This window comes from Myotis daubentonii, chromosome 7, assembly GCF_963259705.1.
Source record: "Myotis daubentonii chromosome 7, mMyoDau2.1, whole genome shotgun sequence".
Taxonomy (NCBI): Eukaryota; Metazoa; Chordata; class Mammalia; order Chiroptera; family Vespertilionidae; genus Myotis; species Myotis daubentonii.
Genome location: NC_081846.1, coordinates 60,815,633 through 60,837,784, shown reverse-complemented (window position 1 = coordinate 60,837,784; position 22,152 = coordinate 60,815,633). Strand labels below are relative to the sequence as shown.

At 36.3% G+C, this 22,152-nt stretch overlaps 1 protein-coding gene across 2 annotated transcripts in view; it reads left to right on the top strand.

Moving 5' to 3' along the window:
* Positions 1–22,152, top strand: part of GALNT13 (polypeptide N-acetylgalactosaminyltransferase 13) — a 497,436-nt gene that overhangs the window by 188,128 nt on the left and 287,156 nt on the right. The gene's annotated exons all lie outside the window — the stretch shown is intronic.

Genomic DNA, 22,152 nt, shown 5'->3' with positions numbered 1-22,152 from the left:
GACAGAGATCCTATCTGGCAACCCTGTTATCACAAGCTGAGAATAGAGAATCTTGCTGCCAGTGAGGCATTTTATGCTTCTGTTTGGGGGGGAAAAAAAGCTGTAACTTAGTTGTGTATGGTTGTTTGGATGGTTTCAAATTGGGGCTTTGACAGCTTAAGTTCCAGCTGCTCAGGCCTGTGAGTCTTCCTGTGAAAAATTGTAGACTCCCAGCCAAGTTAACTGCAGTCATTTCTGATCAATCTCATCTAAATGGTAGGAATTACCCTGACGGCTCTGTTTAAAACTAATTTGGTTGTAAAATAAAAACTAATTAAAATTATTTTAAAAAATCCGAGGCAGATGTTTTGTATTTTGTATGCGTTAGAAGGCCCAGTTGTTTTTGTGAAGGCGTTTTGGTAGACTAAATGAGATATGTACACCGTCTGTTATAATATGGATCTTTTGGAGTTTAAAAGCAAGTACCCAATTTGATATGCATGCTCCCTGTAGGCTCTATTTCCTTGAATGCTGTAAATATCTTCTCCCGTTAACCTAATTAACTGAAAACTGTCACTGTTGGAATTGCACTGGTGTAGCCAAAAGCTTAAAATGTACAGTAACTATTCCTAGAATCAGAAGTGGTTTTAAAAATACCTAAGAATGTACTTAGAGGACAGGTAACCTTATTAAGACTAAGAGGAATTTATGTTTGCAGAGAAGCATCGTTTACTCTATAATCAGGAGAACAAGCAGCTAATTTTCATTGAGAATAATATATCACTTGTGCTTGGTAAAAGACATGAGTACCGGGTACACTGTGGGTGTAGACAGCCGAAGGTACTTTTTTTTTTTTTTTTGCGTTAAAGGGCCCCATGTAGAGAAAAATGACTCTACTTTCTGTGCAGTGCCCAAGCAAATATCTGGATTGTGTCCCACTGCTTGTTCAAAAGCTAAACAGAATACTCAACACGTCCACTTGAAAAGTACTAGCAGAAAATTTTAAAATATAAATTCAAGTACTTAAACTTAAGGGCTCAAAAAGATTTCATTGTCCATTAAATGAAAATAATATAATGCTACTTATATTTCAATAGAATCACAATTGTAGAAGAAATAAAATGAGTAAAGAAAATGAGATGTGAAATAGACAGTAAATGGTGAACATGTCTTTTAAACTGGAATTTTTTAGAAACCATTTTAGGGTAGAGGATGCGCTTTTATCTTTTTCTTTTCTGTGATTTTAGTGATATCTTTAACAAAAATAATAGTGACTTCACAGATTATTAAGAGAAACCCAAAAATATAATGAATGCTTGTCTATAATAAGGACTAATGCTCTTAAATATTTTTAAATTTTAGTTTAGTACAGTTCAGAATATTTTCTTAGCATCTCTAGTATACTATACTCTACCATTACAAAAATGCACAGTGCATAATCACTGTGTGTGTTTGGTGAGGAAGATGAATTAGATATGTAAGTATTTTTGTAAATATTTGTGCAAGATATTATGCAACCACAATGAAAGAAAACAGTTCAAAATGAAAGTTTAGGGCAGACTTCTTGGAGGAGTTGCCACATTAAGATAAAATAATTAACTAAAAAATACACAAATCTACTTATGGAACATATTGTAATGTTTAAAGAAAACTTTCAGATATTATTTCATTTGATTCCAGATGTTTCACAGGTTATTTTCCTCATTGTTTTCAAATGAGAAAATTTATGATAATGCAGCGAATATCCTTGCCCAACATACATATCCTTCCCTGTACACTTGGTACATTTCAGAGCTTAGCTCAAACCAAGGTAATCTTCTAAATATTCCCACCGCTGCCCCCCCCCCATCATATCAAGTTCCTTGTTAAAGTCAATAAAAGTAATATATAAATATAATCATATAAGGCAATAAATGGTACTGCCAGTTGACTTGTTATAAAAGTAATATCTTTTGCTTTGGTAGTTTTGTTGCTATTTCCTATGTGTCGAGCTTGTCACTGTTCAGAGATTGGCACAAAAAATTTCCCAACATGTTGCATACAGAGTTATCTCAGAGTGGATATATGTAAAGTACCTTTAAAATTGGGCACGTGTTATATATAGATAAGCTATGATTAGTGTTTTATCAAGCTTGTTTCTTTTGTGTGGAACACAATTCTTTTGAGCAGCCATTAAATCCAGCTGGACAATTTCCTATAAAAGTAGGTCAGTGGGCAGTTTCCACGGTAGCAAAGTGTAGTGCCTTCCCAATGAGAAGAGCAACAAGTGCTGTTGGGAAATGAAATATTTGGCCAATGCCCTCTTCCCTTCTGTGGAGGTTTGCTGTGCTCAAACCCTTGGAGTAATGCTGCACAGCTTCAATATATATTCTTAACTTCTGTTGTTGCCCTACACTTGATTTTTTTCAACATTTTTCTTTTGCTTTAAACAATGCTTTATTTTTCAATTACAGCTGACATATAATATTATATTAGTTTCAGGTGTACAACCAAGTGATTAGATATTATATAACTTACTAGTACTTAGTGACCGCCTCCATAAATGTAGTACCCATTTGATACCATACACAGTTCTTACAATATTATTGACTATATTTCCTATGCTGTGCTTTACAACCCCATGAATATTGTGTACCTCTCAATTTGTACTTCACCTTTTTCACCCATCCCTAAAACTCCCCTCCCATCTGATAACGGCCAAAATGTTCTCTCTATGAGTCTATTTGTGCTCTGCTTGTTTGTTTTTAGATTCCACCTATAAGTGAAATAATACGGCATTTGTTTTTCTCTGTCTGACTTATTATTTTTTACTAGAGGCCTGGTGCACAAAATTCATTCACTGGGGGTTGAGGGGGTCCCTCAGTCCGGCCTGCACCCTCTTGCAGTCCGGGACTCCTTGGGGGATGTGCACCTGCCAGCCTAAGCTGCAGTCAGATATCCCTCTCGCAGTCCGGGCCCTTGTAGTCTGGGACCCCTTACTCCTTACCACTCATCTGCAGCATAGGCGGGAGGGGCTCCTGCCACCGCTCCTGCGCTTGCTAGCCATGAGCCCTGCTTCTGGCTGAGCGGCCCTCCCCCTTGTGGGAGCACACTGACCACCAGGGGGGCAGCTCCTGCATTGAGCATCTGCCCCCTGGTGGTCAGTGCACGTCATAGCAACCAGTCGTTCTGCCATTCAGTTGATTTGCATATTAGGGTTTTATTATATAGGATGGCTGTGTCATATTCTGTTGTATATATGCACCACTTCTTTATCTATTCATCTATTGATGGACACTTAGGTTGCGTTCTATATTGGCTTTTGTATATAATGCTGTGATGAGCAAATGGATGTATACGTCTTTTCAATTTAGTGTTTTGGGTTTCTTTGAATAAATACCCAGAAGTGGAATTGCTGGGTCCTTCTTTGTCTCTTGTTGTGTAGCCTTTATTTTAAAGATTATTTTGTCTGGTATAAGTATTGCTTCCCCAGCTTTTTTGTTTGTTTTTATTTTCATGAAACATCTGTTTTCATCCCTTTACTTTCAATCTGTGTGTGTCTTTTGATCTGAAGTAAGCCTCTTGTAGACAGCACATGTAAAGGTCTTGTTTTGTTATCCAGTCAGCCTCTGCATGTCTTTTGATAGGAATGTTTAACCATTTGCATTTAAAGTAATTGTTGATAGATATATCTTTATTGCCATTTTCTTACTCATTATTTTTTAATTTTTTTGTCTTCTTCTTAAAGAAGACCCTTTAACACAGGAGTGGGGAACCTTTGTTCTGCCAAAGGCCATTTGGATACCTATAAAATAATTTGAGTGCCATACAAAATTATCAACTTAAAAATTAGCCTGCTATATTTGGTCAAACATTTAATTAATTCACTCATAATGCCTTGTCAGAGCCAGACCAAATGATTTTGTGGGTCATATATGGCCCCCGGGTCAGACATCCCCTCCCTGCCCGCCTCCCCCCCCCCCACACCCCCCCCCCCCGGCTTTAACATGTCTTGTAATACTGGTTTTGTGGTGATGAACTTGTTTAGCTTTTTCTTGTCTGGGAAACTCTATCGTTCCTTTGATTCTAAATGATAGCTTTGCTGTGTAAACTTGGTCTTTGCTTATCATCACTTTGAATATTTTGTGCCAATCCCTCTGGCCTGAAAAGTTCATGTTGAGAAATCAGCTAACAATATTATGGGAGCTCCCTTATAGATAACTAACTCCTTTTCTCTTTCTGACTTTAAGATTTGTTTTTGTCTTTTACTTTGACATTTTAATTGTGATATATTTTCTTGGTGTGGGACTCTTTGGGTTCATCTTATTTGGAACTCTGTGTGTCCTAGACTTGTATGTCTATTTTTTTTCACCATGTTAGGGAAGATGTTTATCAGTACTTTTTCACATAGATTTTCAATTCCTTGCTCTATTTCTTCTTCTGACACTCTCATGATGTGAATGTTGATATGCTTGAAGTTGTCCCAGAGGTTCCTTATACTATCCTCATTTTTTTCAATTTCTTATTTTTTTATTGTTGTTCTGATTGGGTGTTTTCTGATTCATTATCTTCCAAATCTCTGATTTGATCCTCTGCTTCACCTACTCCAAGGTTGATTCCCTGTGATTTATTATTCATTTCAGTTAGTGTAATTCTTCATTTATGACTGGCTCTTTTTTATGTTTCATATCTCCATTTTTGTTTCCTGCCTCTTGGTTGAAGTTCTCACTAAATTCATCTAATTTTCTCATAAGTTCATTGGGCATCCTTACAATCAGTGTTTTAAATTGTATTTGGTGTATTGCTTGTCTCCATTAAGTTTAGTCATTTTTCTGGAGCTTTGTTCTGTTCTTTTATTTGGGACATGTTTCTTTGTTTCCTCATTTTGGCTCTCTCCCTGGGATTTTTTTTATGTATTAAATAGAACTGCTACATTGCCTGTTTTTAGTAGAGTGGTCGTATACAGTAGATATTCTATAGGGTCCAGTGGCACAGCCTCTCTGATCATCTGAGCTGGGCACTCCAGGTACACCCTCCTCTTGTAGTTCTGTCTTTAAAAATATATATGTATGTATTGATTTCAGAGAGGAAGGGGAGAAGGATATAGAGATAGAAACATCAATGATGACAGACAATCATTGCTCGGCTGCCTCCTGCATATCCCACATTGAGGATAGAGCCCACAACCTGGGTATGTACCATGACCAGGAGTCTGACTGTGACCTCCTAGTTCATAGGTCAATGCGCAACCACTCATCCATGTCAGCAGACTTGTAGTTGAGTCTTGATGGCTGTTGGTACATCAGTGGGAGAGATTTACACTCAGGTCAGTCAGCTTCGTGGACTGGCTGGGCAACTGTGGAGGATCAGCTATGTTTGGTTCCAACCCATAGAGCAGGACTTACATCAGGGCGGCTCTGTTGCCTGCTGAGTCCACCCCTTGTGTTGCTTGTGAAAGTGGTTGGGCGGTACTTTGATTTGGTCTAATGCCATCTACCAGGTGTGCTGATTCTGGGGCTTCCTAGGAGACGCCCTGCCCAAGGCCGCCTGGCATGAGTCACAAGGCAATCTGCAGGTGGCTGCTACTTGTGCTGGGCTTGGAGATGCCTGGGAGAGGCCAACCTGAGAACCAAGTCTTCTATTGCTAGTGCCAGGCCTAGGGCCATTCAGTGAGAGGTATGGGACATGCTGAGGCCAGATTCTGCTTGAGAGATATTAGGAAACAAAGCATGATGGGTCTTTAGTACAAAAAAAAGCCACTGGAAAGAGATTGGGTGGGCCTACAAGTTGGGTGGGGTGGGGTTTCAGGGAATTAGCAAGGTGGGGCCAACAGTGTTAATCAGATTGATGGAGGGGCAATTATGGTGGCCACCTGTGGTGGTGTTGGAAGGGTGTCTGAGAAAGGAGCAATGAACTCTTTCAGCCCTTCTGTCTGAAAGAAAGCTGCCCCTCCAGCTCTTGCTCTGATGCCAGACAATTCAGTTCTTCATCTTGCACCTTTCGTCCTGCTGACCCAGAGCTGAAGCTCAGAGGGAGTGTGTCCAAGTAAGTCTGTGCCTAGGCCCTTTTAGAGGAGAACATGGGATTCCAGTAGCTTCTCTGTCTCACTCAACCACAGTCCCTGCTGTGGGTTTTCACAGCCAGAAGTTATGGGACTTTTTTTTTTGCCTCTGGAATGCTGGGCTTGGGGGAATGGAGTAGGATTTGCTCCTCATGGGGAATTTCTGCAGCAGAAATATTCCTCCCGATTTTTATCTGTCAGACGTGGGTGTGGTGCCAGCTCTTTCAGCTTCTCCACCCCCCTTCTACCAGTCTCAATGTGGTTTCTTCTTTATATCCTTAGCTTTAGGACTACTGTTCAGCTAGATTTCAGAAGGTTCTGATGATGGTTGTTGTGTAGTTTATTTATAATTTTGATGTGTTGTGGGAGGATTTGAGTACTGCATTTATTTATGCTGCTATTTTGACTGGAATCTGCCCTAAATTCTTATGATTAATAAGGCCTGGATATTAAGACACAACAGGGTAGCAAATATGTAAAAATTATTTGCCAGCCCTAATCCTTGTCTTAAGAGTACCACTTCATGTAAACTCTAAAAACATTTGGTTGAGGAAAAAAAATTAAAAGAAAAAATTAAGATATTTTATTGTAATTGGTGTAATCTTTTTTTAAAATATATTTTTTAGTGATTTCAGAGATGGGAAGGGAGAGAGAAAGAGAGATAGAAACATCAATGATGAGACATGATTATTGCTTGGCTGCTTCCTGCATGCCCCCTACTGGGAATGAAGCCCACAACTCAGACATGTGCCCTGACCAGGAATTGAACCATGACCTCCTGGTTCATGGGTCAACGCTCAACCACTGAGCCACATCAGCTGAGCTTGGTGTAATCTTATAATCAATCAATTTTCTTTCTCTATCTCCCCTCCTGTCCCTTACCCTCCTCTCCTCTCTCCTCCCCGCCAGTTCCTTACCCTCCTCTCCTCTCTCCAAATAAATGTCAGTATTTAACTTGGCACTGAGTAGTTATGTACAACATTTAATTGGCAGACTGACTTCACATTTGCAGGAAAATATTATTTACTTAACACATTTTCTTGGTTTAAATGTTAACTATTCCTCTCCTGGTTATCTGGGTGTTCTCATTTTTAATATTATTGTTTTCAGAAATCTCTGTCTGACATAACCTAAGTGCATAAAGCACTATCTTTCTGTATTGGATTAAATAAAAAATATTAATGAAGTAATTTTATGTTCAAAATAATTTAATGAATATTAATGTTTTTGACAGTATACTGGTCCAGTTCTTCCTATCAGCTAATTTCCCAATATATATGCCTATTTCTTTGAATCCAGGTCGAGTTTAAAAAGCTCAATATTTTTTTGTTTCAATAATAATAATAATAATACAAAAGCAATCTTATATGTAGAAGATAAATATCTTTATAAGCTCTACCTGAGGCATAGGTGACTGATGTGAAAAGGTTTTGAAAGTGAAAATTACTATTGCAAATATCTAGAGATTAATCTGACCCATGTTGTTCATAAGTACCAAATTTAATGTTGCACTGATACGTTCATGGCTATGTCCTTTCTGATTCCCACAGCTGTTAGCTTATAGTGCAGGTGTTATAATATCTTTAAGTATTATTTAGTCTAAAAACTATTTCAAAATTACTGGAGATAATTTAGGCCCGAGCCATTTTGGCTCAGTGTATAGAGAGTGTCAGCCTGCAGACCAAAGGGTCCCAGGTTCGATTCTGGTCAAGTGTATGTACCTGGGTTGCAGAATCCTCCTAGGCCTGGGCCCTAGTCAGGTCTCATGCAGAAGGCAACCAATTGATGTGTTTCTCTCACATTGATGTTTCTCTCTGCCTTTCCTTCTCTCTTCTATTCTCCCTAAAAATCAATGGAAAAACATCCTCAGGTGAGGATTAAAAAATAAGTAACTCACTAACTAAATAAAAGGTTTAATTTATTGCCAAATTGTTGCCAAAAGTATTGCCCAAAACAAGCTAATTTTTTTCACTCCACCCTCAATTCTTGCCTTCAAATCTCTTTAATTAAGCATAATGCATATGGTCTCTCTGCAAGAGGAGAAAAGGAAAATAAGAGCTTTCTGTTAATATCTGAATAGAATGCAGTCCTGTTTATTCATGGGTTATCCCAAGAAGTATTAGATTATTTGCTAAACTTGGAAAAGAAGTGAATAATAACATGGATTGCTTAGAGGAGCATTTATAACATAATTTTTTCTGAATAAGTTTTAGGAAGTTAAATAATTGACATATTTTAAATACATTGGCTTTAATATTTATAATATTAAGTACAATGTTTTTTATATTATACCTTATGAAAGGTTTCAAGATTAAGCATAAACCCTTATAAATTGAATATTACATATCACAAATTATATAGATTAAAATGATTGGTTTATTTCCTTTAGATTCCATATCTATAAAACACATTTGATAATGTTTTATCTTCTTATTAGCAAGGTTCTAGACAAGATAATAATTTGAGTTTTTTTCAGCTTTGAGATGATATATTTTATTCTATATATATATATATAGGGATCCCAAACAAATGTGTGTATATGTCATCCAGTGTAATTAATGTGGCATATTAAAAGAAAATCACAAGTTTTGGATATGTTTTCATCCCCACCAACCCTATTCCTAGGGTACATACTTCCTTTCTGGCTTCTGGCTTTGGGACATACCCAACTAACATAATTAAAAGAGTGGAGACAAAAGATAAATATTATTGTTATAAACCAGAGAAGTTCATAAGAGGCATGCCATTTTTTCAACTGGCACTTGGCAATGGCATTGAAATGGCTAATACTAATCTCAATCTCAGTTAAAAATAACAAAATATGTCTCAATATTTCTTATCTTTTGTATATATGAAACTCAGAAACAAACTTGTATATACAAATATATTTATCATCTCTGACAATATTTTCTCAACTGATATTCTTGCTTCTCATCTATATATATGTATCTCTATATAGAAAAACCTAAGTGATTGTTCTGACAGGACAACTGTCCGGTAGCTATGACATTCATTGACCACCAGAAGGCAGACATTCAATGCAAGAGCTGCCCCTTGATGGTCAGGGCACTCCCACAGCCAACCTTCTGCGGCTGGCCAACCTCTCGCAGTCTTGATCAGCCCTGATTGGGACTGGGCAAGATGACCCCAATTGGCCTCCATCACCAGCCAGGCCGAGGAACTCCACCCATGCACGAATTCATGCACTGGGCCTCTAGTTTTATTATAAACAACTATTCCTTTTGCTACCACTGATTAATTATAACATTCTATGCTTAGACCATATAGTTCAAATACTACTAATAATTTCTCGTTGCCTCCAGAACAAATCTAAAATTAGTAGCATAGTTATCAACTCTTTGGTGGCAATGACCGTGAAAATACCAGTAAATAGCAAACCTTTTCCTTACATGGGTTCTAAACAAATGAAAAATGATGAAAAAATGTTATCAGTCGCAGTACTTTCATTAATGATAAAGATTAAATTCAAAGGCATAGTTTAGTATGGGAACCAATTGGTTCAGAGAATCAAGTAGACCTACCCAGTGTGACACAGGGTACTTTGAGAGGACATATCCATTATCAGCGAAATAAGTAAGAAAATAATTATGTAAATTAATAAATAAAACTTTTTAATGAATTAAAACAAACAGCAGATCACATACTAAGTTGTTTGCAATTGTAACAAGGCATTGTTTTCATAAGGGATTTGCCATTTACACATTTTTTTTTCATTCAAATTAATACTAGATTATTGTTTCAACAAAGCTTTATTGAGTGCTTACTCTGTTCAAAGCATTATACTAAGTTTTGTTAGGAAACAACAGAGACTAGAAAAGTCTCTATTCTCCAACAGTTCATAAGTTATCGAAACATCTCTTTAGGTAGTCTGAAATTTGAAACAGTTATTTCATGTTGATCTTTCATCAAATATTGCAGTAGTCATATTCTTCCTTAAATATGTCTAATAAAATTATTTGATCTTTGCTTAGGAATAAAATAGGGAGCCTAACAGACCGTATTTTAAAATACTTACAAGGATCTTTGACAGTATAACAAAAGTTGGTTTGGACCAGTTTAGAGAACCTAACAAGTGCTATCCCACAGACTTCTCTGCAATGGTAGAATGTTTTAAAACTCTCACTGCCCAGAATAGTAGCCACTAGTTCGGTGTGAATCTTGAATACTTGAAATGTGACTAATGCACCTGAGAGGCTAAATTTCTATGTTATTTTAATTAATTTAAATTATATAGCCACATGTGGTTAGTGGCTACCATATTGTACAGCACAGCTCAAGAGTGTATTTATAAAAATTAACTGGGGTATATTCTGGGCTAATTGATGAGGCAAGGAATTCAAAAGTGATAAACCAAGGCAGAGAATGTTGGAGCCTCTGGGAGTCCCCGAAGCCTCCTTCAGCCCTCAGTCTCCCGCTTCAGTGCACAGATAATGTGGTAGTTCTTGATATCCGATATGAAAGGAAAAAATGAGCCAGACAATTGGAAGCATGAAAACTTGTGTGTCTAGGTGGCAAAGTGAAGCCACTTCCATCAGGAGAGTTACATCTAATGAATTTCATAGTTTTCTTATCTAATTTGTGCATGTCAAATTAAAAAAACAAACCACCCTCAATAATTACTTGCTGAGTGGATCATCAAACAAAGTGAAGTCACTTTATGATTAGAAAGGAATAAAGTAAATAAATACATGGAAAGATTACAAAAAATAGAATGTAAAGTACCGTGCAATTAATTCCCTTGTGGTCTGAAAACATGCATTGTATGGTTTTTAGTCTATACATTTTTTAATGTCTCAGAATGTGATCTGTCCTGTTAAATCTGCCACGTGAGCCTGAAAAGAAAGTGTTTTCTGTTGTTTGTTATTAGATGGAGTATTCTATAAATATCAATTACATCAAGCTGATTCATTGGGCTGTTCAGGTCTTCTATATCCTTAATGATTTTCTGCCTGCTAAATTTCTTGATTATTACAAGTGGGGTGTGAAAATCTCCAATTATATAGTGGATTTGTCTATTTCTTCATGCAGTTCTGTCAAATTTTTGACTCATTTATTTTTATGTTCTTTTGTTAGGTGCATACATGTTGAAAACTATTATTTATTTATGATGATTTGCCCACTATATCATTATGTGAAAACCTTTTTACCCCTGATAATTTCCTTGCTCTGAAGTATACTTTGTCTGAAGTCAATATAGCTAATCAAACTTTTTTTTGAATTCTGTTAGCATGATCTATATTACTCCATTCCCTTAGTTTTAACCTAAGTCTTTATATTTAAAATGAATCTCCTGTAGACAACATAGATTTTTTTACCTACTCTGACGACCTGACTTTACTTAGAGTATGTAGAGCACTTACATTTAAAGTGGTTATTGGTATAGTTGGATTAATATCTGCTATGTGTATAAATATTTCCTATTCATTGCAATTGTTCTTGAACCTATTTTTTTTTTACTTTTTTGCCTTCTCTTTATATAATTCAGATTTTATGATTTTATCTTTTCTTACAACATAAATTATACTTCCTAAGTTAAAATTTTGTGGTTGCTCTAAAATTTACAATATGCATTTTAAGCTAATCTGGTTGTACTTTCAAATGATGTTATTATTTAACATATTGCACAGATAAGTTTAACAAAGAATTACCAATTTCTCCATCCTATACTTATGATACTTCTTTCATGTCAAAGCTCCTTATAAATATTTTAAGATAAGGTTTTGTTAAATTTCACTTTTCTATATGCTTATTACTGTTATTACTTTAGACAAACAGTTATTGGTCCACTAATTTTAAGCAACTTTGACAGGTAGGACAGTCTTTCCAACAAGAGGTGCTAAAAACAATTGGCTATCCATATGTAGGCATAAAAAATGAACTTTTATCTAAACATTTATTCTAAATTAATTTGAAATGGATTGTAAAGCTATATATAGTAAGTATAACTATACAAATTACACAAGAAAATAATAGGAGAAAATTCATTGATTAGGGCGAGTAGATATTTCTCAGGTAGGACATAAATGAGGAAATCATAAAAAAGAGATACTATGCTCTGAGAATTATTTTATGCCTTTAAATTGACTTTCAATATGCAGTATAGTTTCAGCCAGATCAGAGCTCATGAACTGAGTTTTAGTTTGCTATTGAACAAGTAATTAAAATAAACATATTAAATGGAGTGCTATATAAACCTTTCTGGAGAGATTTAGACAGGTACAATATGTCTATTGGTAAACAGGACAAATTCTGAAGTTAAGCTGCCAGGGTTTAATTAAGGCTTCACTTGTTATTTGGGCAAGCTTAGAAGTTAAACTTTTTTTTTTCTATTTCTGTGTTTCTCCTTTCACATAATGGGATAAATAGTGCCCACCCCATAGACTTATTATGCAGATTAAATGAATTAATATAGGTAACATACTTAAACAGTGCCTAGCACATGAGCACAGCTTAAGTGTTATCTGTTTTATTATTGTTTTTATTAAATGTTAACACAATTTTTCACTGAAAAATTTCTAGGGGAACATGTAAGAAAGGATATCCTAGAAGAAAATGAAAACTGTAAGTGGGTGAAGCAGAACTATGGAATGTATATTATAAGATGGAAGAAATGCTAGGGTAGGGTTTTTTCAGTATTTTTTCACTGGCTATGTCAAAGTATCCCAAATGGAGCCTGGCATATAGAAATCAGTAAATGCTTGTTGAACTCAACTGAATAGAATGTAAAGAGACAGTTCTATCATACCCAACACTATGAGTTGAATGCTCAGAAATATGTGAATAATTATAACTAAACATGCAATATACATAAAAATTGAACTTGAAACTGTTTCATGAAATATAAATGTACAATTGAAAAAGGAATGCTCTAAAAATTGGATAATTTGCAGATAGGAAAAAAGGCTACAAAATGTCTCAAGATGTCATTGGGATTTGATGGTACATAGAAAAGGGTAGAATAATTCACATTAGATGAGAAAAACACACACAAAGAGATGGAAAACTCTAAGAAGAAAAATTATTGTTAATCAATGAATTCCTGAGTTGTACCCCGTGGGGAAATGTATCATACTGAACCCTACACAGTTAAACTTAACAAAGTTTGGTTCCCTCTTTCCCATTCCGCTTTTCTCATCTGCATGGTGAAAAGATGACAAGAAAATGGAAGTTACCTAAATAATTACAGTGAAAACTGAACTTTATAACTCGGTCTTGGACCTGCAGTTATAGCTTGCTTTAAAGTCATAGGAACACTTTTTCATAAGGGCAGAAGCCTTCACATAATGATCCCAAATTATTTCTTATATGGGAGACAATGTACTTTCTTTAACAATGGTCAGCTGAGGATTTCTGTTTCCTAGTGAGCAGAACACATTGTGTCAGTGAACAGGCAAGGCAATAACAAGTCGCTACTATCATGTGACTCTGTTTCGTTGGGTGCAATGCTTACTATATAATGGAACTTTACTACATTACTCTACCTTCTCAATTTTCCCATCAATCTATTTTTCCTGAGACACATATTTTAACTTTTTAAGCTATCACAAATTAAGATCAAGGAGATAAATTTGCAGTACTGACTTGCAAGCTAAACTCTATTTTGTAACCCCATTAGGTAAAGAGATGTAGATATTCTGGCTCTAAATAATTTTCTATTTAAAACACTTTTGTGCATTCAGACAAAACACCTAAATGTCCAATCTTGAGATATTGTGAATCTATAACTTTATAAGATGTGCAGGTATCTGGGTGTTCATGAATGTAAATCAGTATACCCTAAAACATATAATGCATATATCTATCTAGATTAAATCTTTTCATCTAATTGGTCTCCTATTTGAGAGTGCATAAAATAGCACAGTACATAGGAACAAAGAGGTCAGAGTGAAGAAATAGAGCTGGAAGGAAAAAATATCTAATGGGTAGTGGAATGTGTTTGCTGTGCTGGAATGGAAGATTAACTAAAATTTGATCAATAATCAACCTTAAAGTCCACTTCTAAAAGAACACTTATGGCTGCACTTAAATTCATCAAACAAATCCAACTAGGAAATTACTGAAGTATTTTTACTTCCGTGTACTATAAAATAAGAAAGGCAATATAATTCAAATTGTTTCAGCAATACAGGAGAATAAATATAAAGTAACCATGAACATATAACAATATAATGATGCATATTAAATTAGTTGCTCCTTCCCAGTAGTATGATGAAGAGCTATTAACCATAAATTGCTATGGAATTACCTGTTAGATGACATTAACTCCTAATATAAGAGATTTTAAAGCTGTTTTCTAAAGCGACTGCTACTACTTATTCCATAGAATACTGGATTTATTACTAAACATTGGAAGGCAGCTATGCGAGAGTAAGCTGCTTTTTTTTCTTCATGTTAAAATAAATTCATGGGGAAAAGGCCTCCAAAGGTTTATATAGGAGTTACCTTGAAAAACAAGTCAAAGTACAGAATTTCCAAAAATAAATTTTAACCACAAAGGTCTTAAGTAGTACAGGATTTAAACGAATTATGCATATACAGGGGACAGCAAAAGTAGATGTACAGTTGTAAGTGAAACAGTTTATTCTTGTATTATTATTTATTGATTGTTGCATAATTTTTGGTATTATAACTGTAACTCTACTTTTGCCCACCCTATATAATGACAATTAAACACTTCCATATATAGTATAGAAAGGTAAAAATGAAATCATCAAATATTATAAAAGAAAAAAGTAGTATCAATAGGATGATTAAAAAATTACCACCAAAAGAACCTTCTGTGTATATATATTTTTGCCAAAATATAAACATAGTTTATTTATATAAAATATATTTACTATATGTAGTCAGGTGGGATGTTAAGGATTTTAAGAGGAAACTATAAAGAAAAAAGGAGGCGGTTATTGCTTATGTTTAGGCTTAGAGCACTGTCTGTTATTTTATATTGGTTCACTAATTTAATCTGTAATTTGCCCCATAGTATGCCTTTGACCTTATGATGTAACCAAAATCCACTTATTAAAACAAAACAAGGTTTAGATAATAAAAGCCAGGGTACGTCTGACAATATTTTATAGAGATCTGATGGATTTTAAGAAGGAGCATGTACTTGCTGGCGGATAAGCATCGTGTTGATTTTTATGGCAGCATTTATATTGTAGAATTATATTTCTTTGTCACAGAAAGTAGTTGCTTATTAAATTAGTATTGACTTAGGCGTTGCCTGTTTTGAATGGTTGAGTTCCTAGAATGTTTGGATACTTTATAAAGGGCAAAGGCAATTTATGATAGATTTCTGAAATTTAAATGGCATATTTGCATTATTTGGTCAGCACAATCAATTTAATTCTTGTGACTATTAAATGAAGCATATTATTAGTATCCTAGTTATTTTTATTATTGTTGTTGACTAACAGAAAAGGCCCAGAGGCTATGGAAAACTAAAAATTCAGTATAAATTAATGCTGAGCAATAAGATTTAAATACAAGGATCAGCAGCTGGTTTATGCAGATGGTCATTAAAATGTTGGAATGCCTCAAACATAGGCATAAGGGGTGGCAGTAGGAGACAGGTAGTCATTAGATATGTGATCGCTGAGGTTAGCTTTTAGTCTAGGTAGAAGGCTGGGCTTTCCCCCCCTTCCACCAGAGATTTTCTCCATGAAAAAATAATTATCAAAATGTTAAATTTCACATTATGCTGCCTCTTGCAGCAAATTTACATCTATTTATTTTGATACCCTGAAATTATTACTGGAACTTCTGACAAAGATCTGATTTAAAAATCAAATAACATTTAGGTAATAGAAAATTCTGTGACAGCTAACTTGAAGAGTTGATATAAATTCATTTTTGTGAATTTATGTGAAATATGCAAGCTTACTCTCATGGTTACATCTGATCATTTTGAAATGTAAACCCTACAGGCCTTCATTAGTCTCATATTTTCAGCATCATAGAGACTGGCAATACAAGATTCCAAGGAATTCATGTTGATTAATATTTAAAATAAAAGAAGCAAATTGTACCTTCATGATTCCACTTTTTGTTTCCTACCATTATTCTAAACTTTCTTTTTCCAGTATTTGATTTCCCTCAAACCCCACTCATTACTCCACATCAGAATGAATACATATGCAAGACCTTAACATACCTTCTTCCCCAACATGTGACAATGTGATTCTCAGGGAAGGTAGCAAAGCACACCTACCATTTGAACCTATTCCATATTTTCCTCCTAAGAAATTCTGTCTAGTAATTTCTCATTTGCTTGATATTGTTCTATTGTAGAAAATCAGTAAGAAGGTCAACCCCATACCCAGCAGCAAGAAGTGAGTACAAAAATGAAAATAGTACCTACATACCAACTACCAAACAATGATGACAAATCAACCTTTCTTGACAGCAAAATGTCTTGAGACAAGAAAAGAAATGCATGCTATCACTTTATCTATAGTGATTTCCAAAACGTGCTCTATGAATCTCAAGGATGCCTAATATACTTCATTGGGGTAGAAAAATAAAATAATTAGGATTTTTCTTTATTTTTACCTTACTTTAAATCTTCTATTTTTGATTTTCTGTAATACCTATATTAATCACCAATGAATAAAACCTAATATATTACAGATACATGTTTATGTTTTTAACTGATTCAAGAACATGACCCCCCCCCCAAAAAAAAAAAAATAAAGAAGACCTTTAAGAAAGTATATTAGAGAGTTAAAGTAGAATTCAATCCAGAGAAAATGATGGAGTAAGTGTTAATTAATGTAGTTTAAGTGTAAACTTGGTCATATAAGTGGGGAATCCACTAAGGTTTCCACATACTTTCTAAACTCTTTTATCATCAGAAAACATGCCATGCTTCAACCAAGTAGCAAAGAAGAATATAACACAAGGGCTATATATAAAGGAGTCTACAGAATTTAGAAAAGGCAAGAAGGGATGGTTGTTACCTGGGGTTAAGTCATTACTACACCCTGCCTTTAAATGCAAGAGGAGGAAGCAATTATATGAACTTATTAAAAATATACTTCTGTGGAGAGAACCACCTGACAGAGACTATACCCTTTGATCTGGGGACAGAACCAGTTTGTGACTACTACATAAGAATTAACCAAGGGAGTAAATATCTCGGCTTTATTTTTGTTCTACTGTCCAAATACTGACTGGTTTCTCCATTGGCCAAATCCAGTCTGAAATCAGAGAAGAAAGTCCAGATGTAGTTCATACAGGTCAGATTCCTGGGTAATTATTTGAGAAAGATAAGAGTGGAGTTTGAATCTGGAGGAACAAATTTCCTGCAGTCCAGTCATCTTTCTTCTTAGCTTTCTACTCTTTTCCAGATGAAACATATGTCTCCCTACTACAAGGGATACACAAATTCCATCAACTCCTATATCCTATGAGTTAAGGTCAGTCTACTCATATTCCCAAGCAAAACCTAAAATGTTAGCAAACCTCAGTGTTCTTTATATAAAGTAATCTAGACAAAAGTAGGGAAATGAATTCATAAATAACATAAAATTATACAGTAGCTGCTATAGTCTCATGATTTATGTGGACTGTTCATGAGGTCTTAGATGATAATTATATACTTGTAAAAAATACATTTTTATTGATTTCAGAGATGAAGGGAGAAGGAGAGAGATAGAAACATCAATGACAAAAGAGAATTACTGATTGGCTGCCTCCCGCACACCTCTGACAGGGGATCGAACCATGTGCCCTGACCAGGAATTGAACCATGACCTCCTTGTTCATAGGTTGACACTCAACAACTGGCTACACGGGCTGGGTGATAATTATATATTCTTTTAGCTACATCTGTGCAATGTGTATCCTAAGCTCCATCCGTAACTAGCCTGTATGGCATTCTTTACCTGGTGGTGTATGATCTTGTGATATAAGCCTTTGATTGGTTTGCCCTTATTTGGTTGCCTCATTTTTCTATTACTCAGTCTAGTACAGAAGTGAGATGCTCGTGAGGGGAAAAAAACAAACAAACCTCCAGGTTCCAGAAATAGTTATGCTTCCCCCACACCCCACACCCCCGCCTTGTGTGGCAGCAATCTAATTTCCTGTTGGTAAATAACATCCATCAGCTCAACCATTATTGTGGTCCCTTTCTCTGCCAGTCCTTTCAACAGCTTAAGGAGCTCATAATGGCCACGGGGTAGAATCAATTTCCAATTAAACAGAGCCGTGATTGTGTTCTCCAGTGGAAGCATTTCTCACATGGAAACTAGAACCCTTCTATGCATAAAGCCAGAGGTTAGAGAGAGAGAAAACAAATACTGCTTCAATGGGTTATTTGCTGAAGAGATTTCACTCTCACTTCCTTCTTTGATTACTGGGCCTGTTCATTCTATCTATAGGAGATATGATATCACACTTTGGATATTGGTAATCCACAAGGTTTTTTCTCCCAAATGGTGCTCCAGCACCATTTCAACAGGTCAGCTGCTTATAGACATTGAGGACATGAGACCAGGGGATATTTTGGGTGAACCTGTGGTCGCATTTCTTTGCCATAAATTATTTTCCCTGGTCTGAAGTGAGATTATGCCAAAATCCAAGAAAAAATAGGATTTTGTACGTCTACAAATGGTGGTACTGACAGAACTGAAGCTAGAGAAGACAGATCCCAGGTCCCTTTCCCCATCATTTTTCCTCACAATGATGAAAGGGTCCAATAGGATCAGCCTCTCACCAGCTGATCAAGAACGGTGCCCTTTGTGTTTTCTCTTGCTTTTGGCAGGTTGGGTGGCCATAACCCTATCAACTGGGGTGAGAAGTTCCTGTCATCAAATCCATGCATGCTCTCCCTCTGAGTTATCCTGGTCTCCCTCCCATTGAACAACTGAAAAAAAAAAAAAAAAGACTGGAAAAATGATTAACTGAAAAAAAAAAAAAAGACTGACTGACTGACAGCTATAGGAGGGATAATTTTGTCAATCATCTGATTTTTGCAGGCTCCTCTGCAGTGGAAGCCCTTTCTGGAAGATTACATGGGACATTAATGTCTCCCATACCCCTCCCATCAGACGTCTTTGTCATTAATTTTTCAATCTTATTCCTTTAAATCTCTTACCAGCTGGGCAGCCTGTTAGCTACTGCTCATGGATTAGTGTCGCCATTGCTACCTCAAGCCATTTCTCATTCACACAGTATTCGGTCAAATTTCCTCTCTGAAGTTTTGCCCTGTAGGCAGATTCCCTTCACCCACTGACTTTCACGCCGCCCCTGAGTTAGGCTGTAAAGAAGCAGCTTCAAGCAGCTGCTCACATAGAGGGTGGATTCTTATTTAATTCAGCCTTGCATTGTTTCTTTCTACCAGTTCATTAACTGGTCATAGGACATTCCCCATGACATTATCATTGTGAGTGGGAGAGCCAACCCTCAGCAGCCCCACAGAGAGGGAACCAGGGAAATAAATAGCTCAACCTCATTTATCTTCTGTCCCCTAATACGGTCAGCACCTTCCCAACCAAAGTTAAAGGACAAGGAAACTTGCTTGATGTGAACGTAGAAGTTAGCAACCTAGGTTAACATAGAAGTTAGCATGCTGGATATGCTGCAGAATAAGGGCTAAAAAAAAAAGACATTCAACAGAACTACCATCAACAAAACCTCACATTCCAGCAGTAGGTTTAATTTGATGACTTAAAATACTTTAGGTATTTGATGTGATTCATTTTTCTGCTCATACTTAATTCAGTATTATGTTATAATAATTTTTAATTGTAGACATTTATGAAGGAGTTTCTTTACTCATAACAACCAACTGAACAATAAGTTACTTCACATTTTCTGTGACTAATATTAGTTAATAAATTTTGAGAATTTTAGACAATTTTTGCAGTTTTATAATAAATAAAATGTTATATTCAGGAATTATTTTAATAATATGTTCCTATTTCCACAGTGATATGTACATTCAATGAATACAATGCCCTTTTGTGTGTGTGTGTGTTTAAAGTGTTTGTATTTTTGCAAACTTGATTAATCTTTTTTGGGATGATATGTCAAATTCTGAGTTTATTATTGTGTATCTTAGGAATAATTTATAATGAATGTTGGGTTATGTAAGGGACTTCTTTAAAATGCTCATTGTTTTACTTTAATAAAAAAATATATACTTTATTGATTTTTGTAGAGAGAGAAGAAAGGAGAGGGAGAAATATCAATTGGTTGCTTGCTGCAGGCAACAGACCTGGGATGGAACCTGCACTGGGAATCAATTGGGGACCTTTCAGTGCCTGGGGTAGTGATCAACCAACTGAGCCACACTGGCCAGGACCATTGTTGCGGTTTTGATGTCCCCTTACATAGGGCTTCCCAAAGCATTTTGAAGCGAAAAAGGGTGGGGTTTTTTGTTTTGTGTATCCGCCCCCCCCCCCCCCCCCCCCGCAAAGGAAGTAATGGGTTTTTGTTTTGTTTGTATTTTGGTAGTGCAAGCAGATGTACGGGTATGGGAAAATTTCCCATTCAAAGCTGAAACTAAGGTGATTACTAGAGCCATTGCAATTTGGGGACTATTTATATACTTTTCATGAGGAGGCTCATTTTTAAAATTGATTTAAAAGAGAGGAAGGGGGAGAGAGATAGAGAGAGAGAGAAAGAGAGAGAGAGGAGAGAGAGAGAGAGAGAGAGTAATTGATGGATTGGTTGCCTCCTGCACCTCCATGGCCAGAGATCGAACCTGCAACCTCGGCATGTGCCCTGACCAGGAATCGAACCAGCATCCTTTCCATGCATGAAAAAACATTCAAATAGCTGAGCCATACTGGCCAGGGCACAAAGTTCATTTTTAATATGGAAGGAAATAATTTCACATTTCATTACCTTATTGAACAGTATATAAGTTGGGCCAATTGTTTCCAGGAAACATTTATGACTATAACATGTGCCAAACAACCTCTTAATGTATATAAGGATGGCATTGACTTTGATAGATGTGTAGAATATTTTATAAGGATGACTGTGAAAGTGAAAACTTTTAATACTAATACTAGAGGCCTGGTGCACGAAAATTTGTGCACTCAAGGGGCAGGAGTCCCTCAGCCCGGCCTGTGCCCTCTCGCAGTCCAGGACCCCTTGGGGGATAACCGATTGACAGCTTGGGCCTGCTCCGGATCAGGCCTAAACTGGCAGTCAGACATCCCTCTGGTAGCCCGGGAGCCCTCGGGGATGTCTGACTAATGGCTTAGTGCTCCCATGGAGGCAGGAGAGGCTCCTGCCATGGCCGCTGCACTGGCCAGCCATGAGCTGGCTTCTGGCTGAGCTGAGCTCCCTCTGTGGAAGTGCACTGACCACGAGGGGGCAGCTCCTGTGTTGAACGTCTTCCCCCTGGTGGTCAGTGCACGTCATAGTGACCGGTCTTTCCACCATTAGGGTCATTTTGCATATTACCCTTTTATTATATAGGATTATGTAGGATGTTAAGGTACATATAGACATATGTGTACACCCCTCCCCCCACACACAAACACACACACAGAGACACATATTGAAACAGATATTGCATAGCTAGAAGGGACCTTAGAGTAGTGATTACTTGGAGGAAATTGGAAGAACATTGGCCTGTGTATTGAATACTGAGTCCTTTTAATAAACAGTCAAGTCCAGGATATTGCTGTGTGGTCCCACTTACATAGCGCAGGCTATCCAAATGTTCCTTGACCTTTGCAATTATATGTCACCACCGTGAAAATTATTTTTACTCATTTGAAAATGCTATCAGGATGGATTTAAATTGCTACGGGGATGAAGGCTTGTCCATCTTTCCTACTTTTACAAAGATATAATGGCAGTAGGTATGTGAAACACCAAACATTTAATGGACGTGAAAATAAATTAATGATGGTATATTTTCACAAGTTCTCTTATTTTGTGCAACCTGATCTGCCCAATGCTCAACTTCATCTCTAACAAGCATGTTAAAAAAGAAGTCAGAGAAGGTTTTACTTTTGATATTTTGTATTGCATAATTATTAAGTGTTAATTAGCCAGGTCATGTTATATATCTAGACCTGAAAGACAACATGCAGCATTGAGTCAATGAATTAAAATAGGTTGTTTCTTTAGTGTTGTGTATGGTTTGTAAG